Genomic DNA, 19,118 nt, shown 5'->3' with positions numbered 1-19,118 from the left:
TGAGAGAGTTCATAAAAGAATTAAATTTTGCAGAAGTGCAAATAGTTCACAAATTTATGGGGCATTAATTTGGTGGGAAGGGAAGAACTCCAGGGATGTGATGGACACAATCAGTTGGCTTACCTATGACTGGCACATTTGGACTTTTAGGAGAGTTGGTTACAAAACTGAGGTGGAAATCACATTTTGCCAACAAGACGACTGTGAAGCTTTAGTACAGGAAAAATACAACTGGCATATTAGCTAAAGGGAGGCATTCTTGGGCTTAGTTGAGATCCTTAGCAAGAATTGATTGATCTGTTCTTTTTCTGGTTTTTTTTCTAGAAAGTCTGTCTTTCTTCAGAAATTGAAAACTAGCATTACTTAATTGAAGTTGTGTTTACCTTATGCAAAATTATTGACAATATTCATCTGAATCTGAAAATCTCAGATTTAAATGGCATCCTATCACCTCTAGACAGAGCTAGGGTGGGCAAAACCCTAGCCAGAAAAGTTCATTGTAAGGATTTTTGTAAGCTGCAGTTCAGCAACATCTATGGGGAGCACCCCACCCCACCCACGAGATAGTTAAAATAATCTGTGAGAAGGGTGTTCTGCAACTATGACCAGCCATAAATAACTATTATTATTTATTTTATTTATATTTATTCCTCTTTTCCCCCAAATTGGGACTCAAAGCAACTCACAATTTAAAAGAACAATGCAATTAAAAACATACAAAAACTGAACAATAAAACAGAATTAAACTATTAATGGTATTAAAACAATTCAAACCTTCTCTCACATTCCCACCAACCATCCTTGTGATTGCGGTGGGATTGAGAGAAGGGCATCTCCTAATAATCTCAGGGCCTGAGTATGCTCATACAGGGAGATACTGCCACCAGATAGCCTGGACCTATGCCATGTAGGGCTTTACAGGTCATAGCCAGCACTTTGAATTGCACCTGGAAAAAATGTTCCCTGTAGTTTAAGGTGGTGTATAGATAGCACCATCCAGATGCTATTAACCTTTATGAAGTAGACCGGTACTACTCAAAGTGGGGGCTCATGGACTAGTACAATTCATGAACCATCAGCTGCTGGTCCCTGGTGAATTTCCAGAAAAGAATGAAACAATTGTAGGCAGTGGCCCCCTAATATGATACCAGTTCCTGGTACATTAAGAAGAAAACATGCCTGTCCGCCACATCAGATAGCTTGAGATGCACTAGTGTAGACTATTAGGAAGCAGGCTTCTAAAGACAGGTATGTCAAATCCCTAAGGTCTTTCTAGATCAGGACACTGAATTGTGTCCTGGAGTCTATTAGAAATAAATGGAGAATTTTCCAAACAACTCACAACCCCTTAGAAATGAAATAACATATTCTGAGCAGGAGGAGTCAAGAAGAGGCCTATATAAAGCACAATAGAAACAAGGATGCTGAATACTTCAGTTGTTAATGTGCTCTGATAGTTCTCTGAGGTTGGAGCAACATGGTCAAAATGCGTGGGACATATGAGCTTGAAAGACTCCTATAGCCTTTATAATTAGGTTGAGATGATATCTTCCATTGAACCAAACTATTACTGGAGACAACTTCGTATGGCTCTATGCTAGATAAAATAATCAGGATATAATACAAAGAGGATGGACTGTGCCAGGTTCTGTTGGTTAATTATTAGCACATCAAAAGTTCTGAAACAAAAGAAAACATTTTCTGTAAGAAGAAGTTAGTTTAACAAGATTAGATCAAGTGTCTAGGAGCATCATTCTCAGACAGGGTTACATTCAGGGTTCATGCATTTTACTAGAAGTAGAAAGGAACTGGCAAAACCACCTCTGAGTGTTCTTTGCCTAAGAAAACCCTATGAAATTCATGGAGTTGCTATAAGTAGACTTGAGGGCACACACATAATGCTCATGAAGACTTTTAACAGATGTCAGGAATCTGGACCTGTGTTGTCTTTTGTAAGTGCAGCTCTTGTTCCCTGTCTTGTATTGCAATAGCAGAAGGTGAATATGTGTCCCATTTTTAATATTCTGACCGAGATCTAGTTGGAGGCCTGTTGAATCAATTTCAGATTGATATAAATCAGTGTTTGCATATACAGTGGAGCCATCCCCCTCCCCTCGTGTAAGCCAAAAAACACATATGCTCAAGCCCCATTCAATAAAATGGGGCTTGGGGGTGGCAGCGCGCACGCCACGGGTGCTAGCACCATTCTTTGTATTTCCGTGTGGCTTCAGCGTAAGCTGAAAGCTGCATATAGTGATCCGCGTATGGCACAAGTGCACTGTATCCCATTTATTGCATGGGTCTACTCTAGTTGGGGGGACCTATGGCAATTGGACCTTTGTCTCTGAATCCACTATGAGATTCCTTCTGAAGCATCTGTTACAATTATACGAAGGCAATCATCTTGTATTTTTCTTGCAAAAATATTTTCAGAGACACAAATGAGAGTGGGAATGTGAATACAACACTAGAATTCACCAGCATTTATTGCTCTACAGAGAGATACAACAGCTGTTTTGTTGCACCTTTGTGTCTGCCTGCTATAAACTTTCTAGAAAGGGACATCTGAGTTTGTGTACCCTGTTATCTGCCAAACAGGTTTTGTGTGCTTTGTCTACTAGGTAAATGAAGTTGGAACTCACTCAAACAAGCTTCTTATGCAAATTAAACACTTGTGAGACCTTACCTCTCCCATGGTCATATTACTACACACTGCTAAACAGTGTTCCAGATCTGCATACATACTTAGATGTAAATCCTATTAACTTTAATGCGACTTCCTTTCAGGGAGGTGTAACAAGATTGCAGCCCTGGAGAAGAAAGATGAGATTCTACCAGTTGAGACACAGATCAACAAATTATTTGGTTGGATAGCTTTCTGACTGGCACATTAAGACAAAAATCCTGTATCTACTTATATAGGGAGATGATCTATTGGAAATCAATGGGACTTACTTTTGAATAGACAAAATTGAACTAATCACAATTCTAGCATCTTCTGTATCACATACTAGTTATATAAGGACTCTCTACAAGATGTCCACTCACAAATATTTGTATTTTCTTTGCCCAATTGTTCCTTAACTTACTGACCCTGTCCCTGACCCTCAAGCTTTTTCTGTATGAAAATCTAGACTGACAACAATATTTATAACATTACCCTAATAAATATTATCTATTCTCAAAGCAATCTGGTAACATGCCATGAAAACTAAAGATGTAAGAATGCAAAGTGCATTAAGTATACTAACTGAAATCTAGTTAGAGTGTGTGTATCTCTGTGCATATCTGTATGTAACTTAGTGGCACCACCCATGCACAAGAGAGTGATATCTGCAAGCTTGGGAGAGCTCCAAGGTTTGCAAAAGTACAAAGAACACACACACACACACATACATGCACACCAGTCAGTGGGGGAGCCAGGGGAGGGAAAAACAGACTCTAAGGAGAGAAAAAACTAGAGAGTTCAATAAGGATCGAGCATGCTTGTTGGCAATGGGATGCTCACTGGCAGACTGAGGCGAGAAGAACCAAATCCCCCAAACAAACAAACAAAAACAACAAGAAAAAACAGGAGGAAGGGGTAAATGGAATGAAGTATCATGAAAGAGGCCATGGATACTTGACTGGGACCCTGAATTGAAGCACTGCACACTGCAACATTTCCCCATTTTTTGCAAGTCTCACTTGTTCTATTACTTTCCCAGGAACCTACAGCAGGTGTGTGTGAACATGCTCCACGGCCTAGTAGGATGCACCAACCCTTTTTAAACTCCATTGTGATATAAGTGGCATCATATCACTCTAGGCTACCTTTTGGGTCAATAGTGGCTGAGAGTTTTTCCCCCTCTGATTCAGGCTGGGGGCTCTGAAATATCATTTGAAATTCCTTGAAATGCATTTTTAACCAATAGTACATGTTTTCTAAGCTGAAGAACCATTTTCTACCTCTCTTCCCATGGGTGTGTGCTGGGGATTTGAGTGTGGATTGGGACCCCAAAGGGCCCCATGTGCCCAAAACAATTGTCATCCCTGGCAATAAGAATGGGCTTTAAGCATGCAAAATATTTAAGTTATTAATTTTATTGACACTGTTTTGCTGATTCTGATGTTGTAATTCTACCAAATCTCAGCCAAGGAATTTCCTTCTTTTTTCATTCCAGAAAAATGACATGGAAAGGAGATTGTGGGAGATACAGTACCACCTATTAGCTGTTAGCTTAAAAAACAGAGACTGGGCTAGCAAGTAGGTTGCTAAGCACCAAAAGTATGTTTATACTACAACCTGGCCTTGTCTTTTGTCAGTGCAGTTTACCTGTGAAGAAGTAGATCCTGGGAATACTTCATTATTTACAGGTTGAGTCTTTCTTACCCAAAATTCCTGGGAGCAGAAGTATTTTGGATTTCTTTGGATCTTGGAATGCCTGTATTTGCATATATGCACATAATGTGATATCGTGGAGATGAGATCCAAGTCTAAACCCAAAATTTATTTATGTTTAATAGATACCTCATACACATAGACTGAACTTCATTTTGCACAATATTTGTAATAATATGAATGAAACAAAGTCTGTGTAGACCAAACCATCAGAAAGCAAAGGCGTCGCTATCCCAGCCACCCATGAAAAAAGTGTTGCTTTTTGGAGTATTACAGATTTCACAGTTCTGGATAAGGGAAACTCAACCTGTATCACTATTTTTCTCTCTTATAAGAAGCAGTGATAGTTCAAGACAGCATTTTTACTGAGGCCACACACTTAGCAAGAAGGAAACCACAGTAAATGTTATAGGTTAGATCTAGACTTAATTGCATGTAGTTCCTATAGAAATTAATGAGACTCTATTGGCATCTAATTTTCATATTGATTTCAATATGGCTTACAGCACAATGTTGATACATTAAAAGCCTATTCCCACTTACCATATAATTCGGTTCCTAATCTGAATTGATGAATCAGATCAGCCAAGACCTTTATTCCCACTATTTGCGCTGATTTCTTTAATTCGGACCAGGCACCTAGGTCCCTTCAATGCAGCCCTGTTCCAAGGGGCCCATGGCCTCATTGTGTGTTCCTCCTCCTCCTCCTGGGCTGCTTGTCCTGTGGGGTCCTCCCAGGGGCCTTGCAGGCAGCCTGGACTGCCTCTCCCATCATCCCCTGGTGCTGGCGTGTGGCATGGTGGCACAAGGCTCATGGGCTTTGGTGCTGGCAGTGGGGCAGCCCTGGCCGGAGCCCTCTTCGCTGCCAGAGGAGGAGAAGGAGAAGGAGAAGGAGGAGGAGTGGGGTGGCCTTCTCATGTGGCTGGAGGTAGGAGGCGGCAGAAGGAGGCCAGGGCAGAGAAGGCAGAGGCCGGGTGGAGAGGCCGGGGAAGCTGGGGGGGGGGGATTGCTGGGGCAGATTTGAATCCACCTGTTTCCCATTGGGTTGAACTGATTTTATTTGAAAATATATCGATTCAGCCCAAAAGGAACGGAAAAACCCAGCGTCTTTTTAATACGGGTTAAATGGGGGAAAACCATGGCCCCCCATGCTGAATCGGTTCTAAACCGATTCCCAAGTGGGGACAATGGTGGTTTAAACCAGATCATGGTTCTGTACGATCTGGTTTAAACTATAATGGAAATGACCCCTTTGACTAATTTTTTATATTGTAGCTGATGGGAAGGCTAACAACAAAATTGTAGCCCATTGAAACCAATATTTTTTGTAGGAAAAGTAAACTGAAAATGCTTCATGCTTCATAATTAAAAATTCAGAGAGGTAAATAAATAAAAGGGATGCAGTGGCTGTGTGGTTAAGACACCAGTTCTGAAGATCGGAAGGTTGGCAGTTCAAGACCTGAGTACTGCGTGACGGAGTGAGCTCCTGTCACTAGTCCCAGCTTCTGCCAGCCTAGCAGTTTGAAAGCATGCAAATGCAGATACAGTCGGCCCACCTTATCCATGGACTTTTTATCCATGGATTCAAGTGTGCATGGCTTGAAAATATTTTTTTTAAAGTATAAATTCCCAACAGAAAACCTTGATTTTCCTTTCTATATAAGGGACACCATTTTGCTATGCCATTGTATTTAATGGGACTTGAGGGATCCTGGAACCAAATCACAGCGGATAACAATGTCTCACTGTAGATAAATAGTTACCACTTTGGTAGAAAGGTAACAGCATTCTGTGCAGTCATGGTGGCCACATGACCACCAGAGCATTCCTCGGACAACGCTGGCTCTTTGGCTTAGTAACAGAGATGAGCACCAGCCCCTACAGTCATTTACAACTAGATATTCATGTCAAGGGACTACCTTTACCTAAATAAATAACACCACAATTTTGTTTAAAAAAACTCAGGTCCACTATGAATGTCTAGATAAGTGATACCAAAAACAATTTGGGCTGAATAACACATAAAAAGGGATTATTATTATTATTATTATTATTATTATTATTTATTTATTTCTATAGTGCTGTAAATGTACACAGCACTGTACATACAAATGATAAAATCAATAAAAATGAAACCTGCCAATGGTGTACAATCTACAAAATACGTATAAATCAATAGGTAATAATATAAAATAGAATTGGTTAAAATAAGCAGGCAACAATTAAAAACATCAACATCAACTATCCAATCAAAAATCAAATAGATAATCACACAGTGCCTGGGAACTCTTCCCTGAACAAGATAGTCTTCAACTCAGATTTAAAAGTGGTCAAAGAAGTGATGACCCATGTTCGTGGGGGAAGAATGTTCCAGGAGTGAGGGGCAGATATTGAGTTAATGCCCATCACTCAATGGCAAGGGTTATTTGAAGCATGAAAAGTTATAAAATGTAGCATTTGATGTTAAAAGGTTGTTTTTAAAAGCTGAATTGTAAAATATGTTACCAAGGACAGAGGTATACAGTACTATGAGTGTTGTTCTCAGTGCCAGAAACTAATTAAAGTCAAATGTTTGAAATCAATGCACCAATGATCCAACACTCAAACCACTATACCATGCGATACCGTAACAATATCAAAATTGAATCCAGATAGCGGCTGTTTGTTTTGTACTGTCTCAATGACATGTAAACATCATTTTAGATGGTAAACTATCCATCGAAGAATCTCCTACCTAGTTATGCCATTGGCCCAGTAGTAGCTGGTGGCTCCCATGTCAGTGGGTGGGGTCTTAATCTGAATTTTAAAGGAGCTATCCAAGATGCTGGATGCATTTTAGGAACAGTGCTAAGTTCAATAGCTTCTTTAACATCTTGGCTAAGACTCACTGCTCCACTGACATGGGAACCACCAGCTGCTACTGGGCCAATGGCATAACTAGGTGGGAGTCATGCTGGCTTGACATACATACTGTAGTCCAAAAAATAATGTTTTCAAGCTCTAGACAGCATATATAAGTTCAATAAATGAACTTATAAACGTTGTGAAATATTGTGTACATTGTACCTCTAGTTTTAAACTAAGGAAAAACAGAACCAAGCCCTGTTTGCTATATACCAGAGGTCTGGGAAGCATTGGACTCAACGACTCTTGCCTTTCTTTGAGTGGTGCACACCTGCTTCATACCAAATTAGTTTCAAGGCTTTCCTAAACTTTAGGAAGAAGCTGCCACAGAGCTCTCTGTGAAATGTTTGCTTGTTCTGTTTGGTAGTCAACTGGGATGAAGAAGCTATGGCCTGTTACAGACAGCCAAAATAAAGCTGCTTCGAGTCACTTTGGAGGTATGGTATTTCAATGATACATGTGTCCTAAGAGTCCAAAGGCCGCACCAAAGCCACGCTCCGGTCCTAAGGACTGGAGTGCAGCTTTGGTGAAGCTTCCAGACTCTTACGACTCATGCATCATTGAAATACCATATCTCCAAAGTGACTCGAAGCAGCTTTATTTTGGCTGTCTGTAACAGGCCTATAGGTTGCTCTCCTGGTATTTTAATTGTCATTGTTACCATTCTATTTCTATGTTGATTTTCCACACAGCTGTTGACAATATGTTTTATATATTTAAAAAGTTAAAATATAATTTAGGAAACAATTAATTGTTTTTTTTAAAGTGAGAAGTTCAGCATCAGTGAGAAATTAAACAACCTCACACTATAAGCTGAGCCACATTCCATGATGTTTTGGGCAGTATGAAGTCAGCTGAATTTTTAAAATGATAATTGCGTCAGGAAGATCAAGGGAAACAGTCTTAAAAGGTTAGAAAAAATGTATGTGTGTCCTGACTAACCTGTCAAACTTGTTCACAGAGGACCACCAAGCCTTGAAATCTGGACTCAGCTCATTTGGCTTTTCCTGCCATTGTTCTGTTATGCATGACAATATGACCCTTGGGCAAATTTAATTAACTATATTACACTGGCACTATTTGTAATTCTTTATTTGTTTTGATTGTTGACATATCTTTGTGTGTGAGATCCCATACTTAGTCTACAGTCATCAAAATTTATAATTATGTTCCTTTTTTAGAATGCCTGTATACAGGCGACTGATAGCTAATTCATATATCACATACAATTTCAGTTAATCAAAATGTGTAAATCAGTTGAGGACCAAATTTGATGAGAAATCCAAGAGATCTTTTATCCTGTTTGTTTTTTGTTGTAATTCAAAGCTTTCCTGGAAAGCTAGAACACAGAAAAAATGGATCCCAGCCACATCTTTCCCTTCCACCATCCTTTTATCCTTCTCATTGCTTTTCTCGGCTGCCCACTGCCCTGTATAAGGAAACTCATAGTGCATGTCAGTTTTCTCCCACAGTTGTGGGTGAGTTGATCAAATTACAAATGGGAAAAGGTTACAATCTTCCTTCTTCCATGCTGCTCCCTGAATCCAGTTCTGGGACATAAACGGTTGCTTTGAACTGAAGAAAAGTATGAGAGATTTGACCACAGATTTCTCTGTGTCTCACCAAGATAGTCCCTCAGTTGATTAAATATTTGAAGCCTAGTTACTGTAACCAATTTACATGTCTATGCATAACAGGTCATACAGGGTATTCTTATTCTGAATGTGCTGCTGGAACTAGAATACAATTTGGAAATGTTATTGTTTAGCATTACAACTCCCATACTACAACTCCCTCTACCATGCCAGTTGGGAAACTGTGGGAGTTCTAGTTCAAAATACAGTTTTCCCAAGCTCTGAGCTTGAATACATTATAAGAACTAAAGGGAAAAGATCATACTGATGTTTTCTGTACACAAAGAAAGAAAGAAAGAAAAAACAGAATCCAAAGGACTTTATCACACCAGTCCCTTTTGCGCTGCAGTTACACTAAAAAAATAAAATGGCAACCTATGGCTTTCATTGCAGCCATCATCGCACTTAAGTCTTTTGCACGACTGGGGGCTCCTCCTACTCCCATTGCACTCCATTCCCATCCTATCACTTAATTCCACCCTTCCTCCCTCCCTGGCATGCCTTTCTCTATTTCCCCCCCAACTTTTGTTGAACAGTTTCAGAGCTCTGCAACTTCAGTTTAACATTTTATTTTATTTTTTTAAAAAACCAACAACTTGAGGCTGCAGAGCTCTGAAAATGCGCAAAAACCTTAGATTTTATGAAAAAAATATTGAGGCCTAGGAGAGAAAGGGGGAGGAGGAGACAGTGACACCATATGACTGCCAATCAATCAAATGCCCCAGGATGGATTTTTGCACCCAGGGCATTGTGCTATTGGCAGCTCATTCACGGGTTTCCCCCATGAATGAGAAGGGCTAGCTGGAGGACAGGAGTGAAATGGCATTGTGTGATCACTGTCACTGATATCGCTTCCCTCCCAATGAAATTGTGGTTTAAAAGCTGCATGCGATAAAGCCCAAGGGCAGATTAATGTATTGACTTTAAAGCGCCTTATCCCCAACAGGATAAAGGTGCATTTAATTTTCAAAATGGGTGTTATCACATTCATCCATGGCCAGATGAATCCAACCCGTATATAGCCCAGATGCCAGCCGGGCTCATCTTGCCACTTTTCAGGAACAGGAATTTTTGAAAAGGCACAGGATAAGCCTAGCTGGCATCCAGGCTATATACAGGTTGCATTCGCCGGGCCACAGGTGAATGCAACCTGTATATAGCCTGGACGCCAGCTATACATCTGTTTTGAAAATTAAATGGACCTTTACTCCAGGTACTTTAAAGCCACTGCACTAATCTCCTATAGCTGTGTTATTCTGGAAAATCAGTATGCAAAGAGATCTTGTAGCACCTTTGGGACTAACTGAAAGAAAGATGCTGAAAGAAGAAAGGAGTATGAGCTTTTGTAGACTTAAGTCTACTTGGCATGCATCTGAGGAAATAGACTCAAGTCTACAAAAGCGCATGCTACCAGCTTCTTTGTTTCAGTTAGTCTCAAAGGTGCTATAAGATCTCCTTGCCTACTTAAAAAAAAAGTAATATTGTAATTTCTTATATTAATTTATGTGACAATCATTGGAAAACACAGGTCAGTACACTTGTCCCTCCCTGTCTGTGGACTTGGCCTCTGCAGTTTTAATCCTCTGCAGACAGCAAGCCAGGAGGAACAAAATGGTGCAAGAGCATGCGGCCAGTATAATCATTGGGGACTTGAGTATTTGTGTTTTTTCTGATTCACCAGGGGAACAGATCCCCCAAGAGTTGGGAAGGATAACTGTATAAATAAAACTGAAACGGGTTAAACAACAGTACACTGGACTGGGGAGACCCAGTTTTAAACCTTCACCCAATTCTAAAGGTGACTAGATGATCGTGTGCTATTCACGGTCTTTTAGCCTTCACAGGGTTGTTGTGAAGTTAAAAGTAGGATGAAATAACCTGCTCTGCTCTAGCATGCAAGATGGATGGACTCTATTAAGGAATTAAGCAGAGCAGTGGAGGACATGAATCCTTGGAGATGTCTCATTCACAGGGTTGCCATGAATTGAAATCGACAAAAAGCCTAGGAGGTATGGTGGTATCCAAATCTAGTAAAAATATGTATGATATGATACAATGTATAAATGGGAGCATAAGTAAGAGATGTTCCACTATGGGGTAGAGACCGGACAATACGTGTACCCAGCATCTGCTTGCTCAGAGTATACACTGTGTACAGTATGTGTGCTATCAGAAATATACACACATTAATTCTTCATCCAAAACAAGATAGTGTTATGCTTTTCTATGTAGCACATAGGTCTCTGGCACTCTTCAGTGTCATTTCAGGTGAAGAAGCAACAATAGCTTCCAGTTTTGAATGGGGCAGGATGCCATCTTGTCCTTTCTCAGGCAGCCCAGTTTGCTGAGCTAGTCCTGCATTTTTCAAACAGTATAAACAATAGGCAGGACCAGGAAAGCAAGGTGTTTTTTTTCTTAGAGCAGGAGCAGGTGTTTGCTCCAGAAGATATGATTCAGGCAATTCTTCTATAAGAAGTGCAGAGAGCCAGACAGTTGTCTTATACAAAGAATACAGGAAATAAGAGGTGGGAGGAAGATAAAGGAAGGCTGACAGCATGTACCTCAAAATGACCAACACTGCTTCATATGAAGTAATTCTTCATATGGTGCAATATTCTTGGAAAAAAAATATATCCTGGAACCTTGCTTTGGTTCAGGGAAGATTATGATTCACCTGGAATAATGGCAAGTATGAAACTGCAGCTCTCTCTTCATGGAAGTGTGTTCTGTCTTGGGACATGAGATCTAATAATCATGCCAGTAGGTCCTAGCTTTGGTTTTCAAATAATATCTGCTTTTCTATGATCATTACAAAGATCTTTTGATGTTGGTAAAGCAAGCACTAAAAGATGAACCCTCACTTCACTGGGAAAAAGGCAACTTCCACAATGTATGCAACATAAGTCACTTCATGGCATTGATTTCATTGAGCCTGGGACATCTGAAGTCAGAAGTGGACCAGAGTGAATGTGATACTGATTTTTTTGATAGCCTGAAGTTGACTGTTGCAGTGATAAACGCACATAAAAATGCTTGTCTCCACCTTTATTCTCTAGTGAAATAAAATGAATTACCCCAGCTGACTTCAAAGAGAAGCTTTGAAGAATGAATAAGGTTTGTAAGTGCTTAGTAGAGAGAGACTGCTATATACATGTATGAATAAAACCATCAAGCCTGTTTAGTGGTTATTATGTAGTGTGGTTGTGTAATCAGGATACCAATAAAATGGCTTTCTTCATCCTCCTACTGGATGTGCTGGATACAAGTCCCATCATCCCCAGCCAACAGAATCATGTTGACCTGGGGTGATGGGGGGTTGTAGTTCAGCCACATGCATAGGACACCAGTTTGGGTAAGGCAGCTTTAGGGATAAGTAGTAATGGAATAGCATTCAGAATAGTGGACACCCAGCCCAGTCCACAAACTGGACATGCTAAAATATTTGCCTGACTTAATTATTAGTAATTATTTGTTAATAATTATTGAGGAGTTTGTAATTACTGAACCTCAAGCCCTGGGACCAAAATCCAGCCTTTGGGGTCACAGTCTGGCTCACCACTAGGATTCTCCAAATTACCATGCTTCCTTCCTCATTATACCAACATTTGGTGGCTATCCAACTTTTGTATGTTTTTTCCCTCATTCTGAATAAACTGGAATGCTTTTCCTGAGCCTTTGCTACAGGCAGGAAGTTGCTTAAGCTAAAATACGTTGGCATTTAGGATCTCGCCTACCACTGGAATGGGTCTCCTTCATTTGGGGATTCCTTTGAAATTGAATTCACCCTTTGGGTTGAAAAAGGTTTTCTACCGCTGATGTGTAGCACCCGGATTGATGAAGCATGATAGTTGTGCTCAGGTGTTTCTGGTTGTCCAGAATGTATGTTATTTTACTGCTGTAATCCACTTGGATTCCGTGAGATTAAGCAGAATAATAATAATAATAATAACCATATTGGTAATGTGGAAACGCTGTTGGGAGGGCAGCTTGCAAAAGTTACTTTCTGGACAACAGCAACTTGACTTCACCAGCCAACTGGGATTTCTGGGTGTTGTAGTCCAACACTAATTTTTTCCAAGCTCCAGTTGGAAATAAACTTATAATTAATTGGCAAATGATAGTTGCCAAGGATGATGTGGGAAGGAAGGACTTTAATTAGTTCTTTGTTGTGCAACTGACTTTCTTGTGCAACTGACTTTCTTCCATCTAAGATATACTCAGTGCTGACCATCTATTATCTTTGATATTTTTTAAAACTATAGTGATGAAATTGTTTCTGTTCTGTTCTTTTTTTGTTTAATTATATACTTAAATATCTTAACAGGTCATTCTGTCCTGCTGAATTTACTTTTGTTAAAAGCCTCTCTAGATTAATTTGTGTCAATTGTTATTTCCCCTTTCCTCCACTTTATAAACCCATATAAGTCCATAGGTTTCAATAAGGTCATTTAGTACCACTCTTGATAGTTCTATCTGTATATTTGTTTACCGTTATACCTTATATTCATTTTGCCTGATATACAAGGTAATCAGTCTCACAGTGATAGTAAACAGTGATGGCAGTAGTGGGCATCCAGCTTTGTCACAAGCCTGGCTCTCAGTTTCACTCAGGAATTGAGCACAAGAAGTGGGTTGGAAACGGCTTGTGGGAAGGAAGATGTTTTGACCGACTACATTGCAGAGGCCATGTGCAGGCCCAAGAGGTGGTGTGAACTGTTTCTGTTGTGGTTTCCACAAAATTCTATCTAGTGTAATCCTTCTGAGTAATGAGGGTTGGGGGATGGGCAATAAATATCTACCTGTAAGGACTGCAGTCTGCAAGGATAAATCTGATTAATTAAATTATTAATTAACTATTATATCCACTCAGTTTTTACCAAAGTTGGATGTTACAATACTATGAGAGCCTGTACTACAACTGTTTATCCTGGCTCCTTGACTCCTATTGGGATATCAGCTGGTGTTGTGAAGATGGGGCCTGACTGGCACAGAATATAGTGGGGCTATTACTCTTCTTGACTTGGTAACTATGGTTTTATTAATGCAGGCCAAAACATTGTCTTTTTTGCTGCAATGTCACACTGCTGGTCATATTCAATTTATAATCAACAATAAAGTCCTTTTCACATGTACAGTGCTTCCTTCCCTTACACGGGAAATTCCGGACCCCCCTCCGCAGAAGGGGAAAAACATGCGTCCCATTGGCGTGTGCGCCATTCACCACATTGTCCTGCAGCTTCAGCATATGCTGAAAGCTGCAGATGGGGAGCCCGTGTATGGCATGGGCTCACTGTACTACAGTTAAGCCAAGTATCCCCCATTCTATACCTCTGCATTGGTTGGTGAGGCCTAAATGAAGAACTGTGCACTTGTCTTTGTTGAATTTCATTCTATTAGATTCAGTTTAATGTTCTAGTTTATCAAGGCTCTTTTTAATTTTGTCCCTATCTTCTAATATGTTATGAACTCCTTCCAGTTTTGTATCATCTGAAACTTGATAAGGATGCCCTCTACTCTCATTTAAGTCACTGATAAAAATGTTGAGAAGTGATGGCTCCAGGACAGAACCCTATGTAAGATACTAACATCCTATGGTATGATCTAGTTATATATGTTTCTGTGACCAGGAACTGCTATTTCTGTCCTGAACCAGTGCTTGGTCAAATGGATAAAATGAAGGTTGAAGATAAATCCAGTTAAGTAGGAAAGGATACTTGACAATATTTAATGTAGGTAGACAGATATGAATGGGTTTGTGATTTGCTTGTAACTAATAGGGTTGTGATTTTCCTACTGGAGCAAGTATAGTCCCTCGGCATGTTTTGATATCCAACACTGATTTCTGATAAGGAAACAGCTAAGTTAGCCAGAGCTGCATTTTACCAGCAATATTTATTGTGCATACTCCACCCTTCTTGGACAAAGCAATTGTCATACAAACAACTTCTTGGCTTAACTACTTTGATGCACTCTGTTTTAACACACACTGTGAGGCTACTGAAAATAACCGTGAAGCTTTAACAAAATGTGCATATGTAGCCTATCAGTTGCCTTGTCTGTCTTTGAACTAAGTGTACAGTATTTAAAAGTTCCAGCTTAAAAGTCATTCCTCAGCAGCCTAGCTTGTAGAAGTAACTCTTAGTAATAAGTTATTAATAAGTAACTCTTACTGTTAGCAGCACATGTTTTATAAGCTCTTCTGGTGGCTGTCAATTACTCTACACCAGGAAATAGCTGTTTGATGGTACCCTGTTTTGCCTGTGGGAATGGGTTTCCATGCGGCATAATTATTCAACATACAGTATAACTGACAGATGATTCTTGTAACAGGAATAGGGGTGTTGTGAACATGACAAGTAGCTATAAATGCAGCATAGCTATTGTACCCAGAAAGTAACTGGAATAATTTGTAGTGGCTGCAGGCATTCTTTCATAGTTTGCTGTCATTAGATGGATGTCTTCAACAGACTAGTTTATATCCTGATCAAGTTTTGACAGCTGAGCTATTTTTATTAAAATGTAAATGTTGTTATGTCAAGAAAGGAAACACATTGCTCTTTGAGACCATTCCATGAAGTCCAAATATTCAATCCAGCTGGTTTTAAATAGGATGGGTGTTAGAAGGTTGCTTGGTTCATGCGCCTAGCAAATTCCAGGCTCTTATATTTGTTTCACTTTTGTCTGTGAGATGATACACTGCAATATATTGCACTGAATCCCTACGGTCTGCTTTGCTGCTAGTAGGCCTCACCATGGCAAGTGGGACAGACTAGTAACACTACTTTAGCTTCCATTTTAAAATTGTTTTCTGAAGGGAGGTAGACAGAGAGCCAGAACAGTGGAGGAAAAAGATAAAGCACTATATATTTTTTTAAAAAAAATAGATGCAAAGGCTACTGCTTCTGCAGATGTGGATTAAAGGTCTCAGGTCCGAAATGTTCACATTCAACTGGTGTTGCTGTATTGGTTTAGGTCTACTTCTTGCCTCTCTGGGATGAGGCTTGGAGGTACTGTTCTACAGTGGCCCTGTTCTTTCTTGGAGGGGTGTTCTCAGAGGATGGTGTTATGGGATTTCTGCTCAACCCCATGTTTGTGGGGTCACTCACTGTACAGGTCTTGCCCCTATGCTATTTAACATGTACATGAAACTGCTGGGAGAGGTTATCCAGAGTTTTGGAGTAAAGTGTTATCAGTATGCTGATGATACCTATGTCTTTCCAGCTGATTCCAAGGGCCTTCTCAGTGGCTGCTCCCAAACTCTCTGGAACTCCCTCCCTAGAGAAGCTAGGATGGCCCCATCTCCTTTTGGTGGCAGGTAAAAACATTTTGTACCATCATTTTTTTTAAATGGACAAGGGTTGGGCTTTTAAATGCTGTTTAATTCAGATTGTAAGGTTTTTATAGAGTTTTAAATATATTTTAATTTTTAATGTGTAATGTTTTTTCTTATTAAAAACTGTTTGTTTTTAAAACTTTCTATCTACATTTTAATGCTTTTGTATTGTTTTCAACTGCACTTTTTACAATTTGTCATTAGCCCCTATATCAGGAGAAAAGCGGGATATAAACAAACAAACAACAACAACACTTCTTCATCTTAGCTGAAGCCATCTTATCTCATGCAGTGCCCTTTAGATATACTCGACTACGGTTCCCATAAGCAACAAACAATATGACCAAGTGCTATTTATTACATTTTACTCTGCATTTCCAATAAAAAAAAATACACGAAAGAAGGCTAATGAGCATTATTAAAAACAAACTAGGCAACAACACCCTTAAAATCATCACAAGAGTCAGCTCAGGATTTTGGGAGTGGTTGTCTGGAGAGTACCCTCCTTGGTGTCAGGAATACTAGCACCTCTTAACTAGGGGTATAATCTGATTGACAAAGTAATAGTCTAAGAACTGATTAAATCTGTAGTTGTCTGCATATGACTAAATAAAAGCATTGCTCTTTCTTTTCCCATTCATTTATGTAAGCAGCCATCATCACAGAAGAGTCAGTCATTACTTCCAATGTGAGAAAAAGGGAATGTTTAAGAGTAAGTTTAGTCACTTACCATGTTATAAGTATGAAAAATGAATTTTAAAAATCTACTGCCTGACTTTAGCTAATTTCAATAAAATAAGGTTATAGATGATAGATCGAACACTTGCAAGCCTTTCTTTAGCTGTCCTGCAGTGTGTTGTCTGAAAATGGCTTCCAATCTGTTTTGGGCCTGCTAGAGAGTGTGTTTTGAAAATATTGTATCTTATTCACAAGGACAGGATTGCTTCTTCAATTATGAATAGTTTAGGGTGCTGTAGTATGTGTGGGAATTTTGAATTTGAGTAGGTGGGAGGTGTAAAAAGGGCAGGGATAATATATTCATTTTAGGCATTTGTGATTTGTTGTGCATTTTGAAGACTTCAGCCAATAAAATCACAGGGGTGGGAAAATGCTGCCAGGAAAGGGGATTAAAAACTCGCTGTGTCAAGTTTGGGGTGTGCCTACTTGCCTGGGACACCTCTTCTTGCAAGATTGTATTTGATAAATTGGATATTGCTGCTTCACTTGTTTTGTCCTGATTAATTTGATTTTGTACTTTGGTACTTAGAAAACTGTATCTCACAAGATCTATTGCAGATTAGAGGGAGAAATGAATCTTGCTTATGGCTTTCCATTATTTCTTGTTGTACACCTTTCTTTTCAATTTTTCACTAACAAGAGTTTGTGGTTCTTGTCATTCATGAGATATCCTAGATGTTTGCTTGATCTTGTATCTAAGAAAATATAAAGTCATGCTCAGGCCTTGTTTATGGTGATCAGAGTTGCCTACAAAAGTATACTTGTTAAGTGTTGTCACAACTCCTTGAGGAGTCAAGAGGTGAAAATGGCACAGCAGAGGCCGTTTCATCAGGGGCCATTTCATACTGCGCATAGTGCTATGTATGATTCCACTTTAACTACCATGGCTCCAGCCTATGAGATCCTGAGATTTGCACTTTAGGAAAGGGTAAACTTCTCAGCAAGAGAGCTCTAGTGCTTTTGGCAGGACTACAAATCCCAGCATTCCACACAAAGTAGTCCTGACAACTGAAGTGGAATGATAGTGGCATAATTGCATTGTGTGAAAAGGCCCCAGGTCAGCTATTCCAGTATTCTCTCACTTTGGTAGAAAGATGGGATAATAAAGGAATAAATGTACTACGTCTGGGCTACCTTTTCTTACCCTGCATTCCACTCTTTTGGCAGGAATATGACTGGCAGAAATCCAACAACAACTTAAATCTCTTTAAATGCATCTGAGGAAGTAGACTTTAGTCTACGAAAGCTCATGCTGCCCACTTCATATCAGCTTTGTCGAGAAAAATGTATATACAATTGTACTACCTCACTCCGTGAAAATAATTCCCTTAGGAAAAACATTTTAGAATAAATTAAATGCGCAGCAGCGCATGGCTACGTTTTTTAGTTAAAACCCTCATGGCTGTTTGACCTGAAATGTCTGTTGTTTAAACCCAGCACACACCCCCGTACTGCTGTGTATACAAGTGGTCAGAAAACACTGCTCGTTTCAAGTCAGCGTTGTCTTGTATTCACTGGTTTCAAAGTATTACGGACTTCCTTCCCTTTTTCTCTCTCCCCCACCTTTAACACTCAGAGCTGTAAGTTCCTTGGAGGCAGAGACCACAGTATTTGCAGAGTGCCATGTAAACTGATTGTTGTGCATAGATACAGAGGCAGCCTGGTGCAGTGGTTAGGACAGAGGAGACCCACGTTCAAATCCCCATGCAGGTTTACTGTCAGTCATATTCTGGCAGTACCCCAAAGGATGGTTGAATGGTTGAAATGTAGGGGTTGCTGTTGTGTGTTCAAGGAGTTTCTGCCTTATGTGACACTAAGGTGAACTGACCGTGGGGCTTTCTTGGCAAGATTTGTTCAGAAGAGGTTTGCCATTGCCTTCTCCTGAGGCTGAGAGAGTGTGACTCGCCCAAGGTCACACCAATGGGTTTCCATGGCTGAGCGATAAAGCCAGTCCCAGCTAAGAGTAATGCCTATGTACTCAGAAAGTAGGCGTGTGTGTGTTCAAAACACACGGCAGAAATAACCCAGTCTGAGACCGCTGTAACTGCCCTGGCTCAGTGCTAGGGAATCCTGGGAATTGTAGTTTGCTGTGGCATCAGAGCTCTCAAACTACAGTTCCTAGAATTCC

The sequence above is a fragment of the Sceloporus occidentalis genome, unplaced genomic scaffold, assembly GCF_023333645.1.
Source record: "Sceloporus occidentalis isolate IW3139 unplaced genomic scaffold, rSceOcc1.0.p SCAF_1, whole genome shotgun sequence".
NCBI classification, from domain to species: domain Eukaryota; kingdom Metazoa; phylum Chordata; class Lepidosauria; order Squamata; family Phrynosomatidae; genus Sceloporus; species Sceloporus occidentalis.
Note: the sequence above shows the minus strand (reverse complement) of the source record.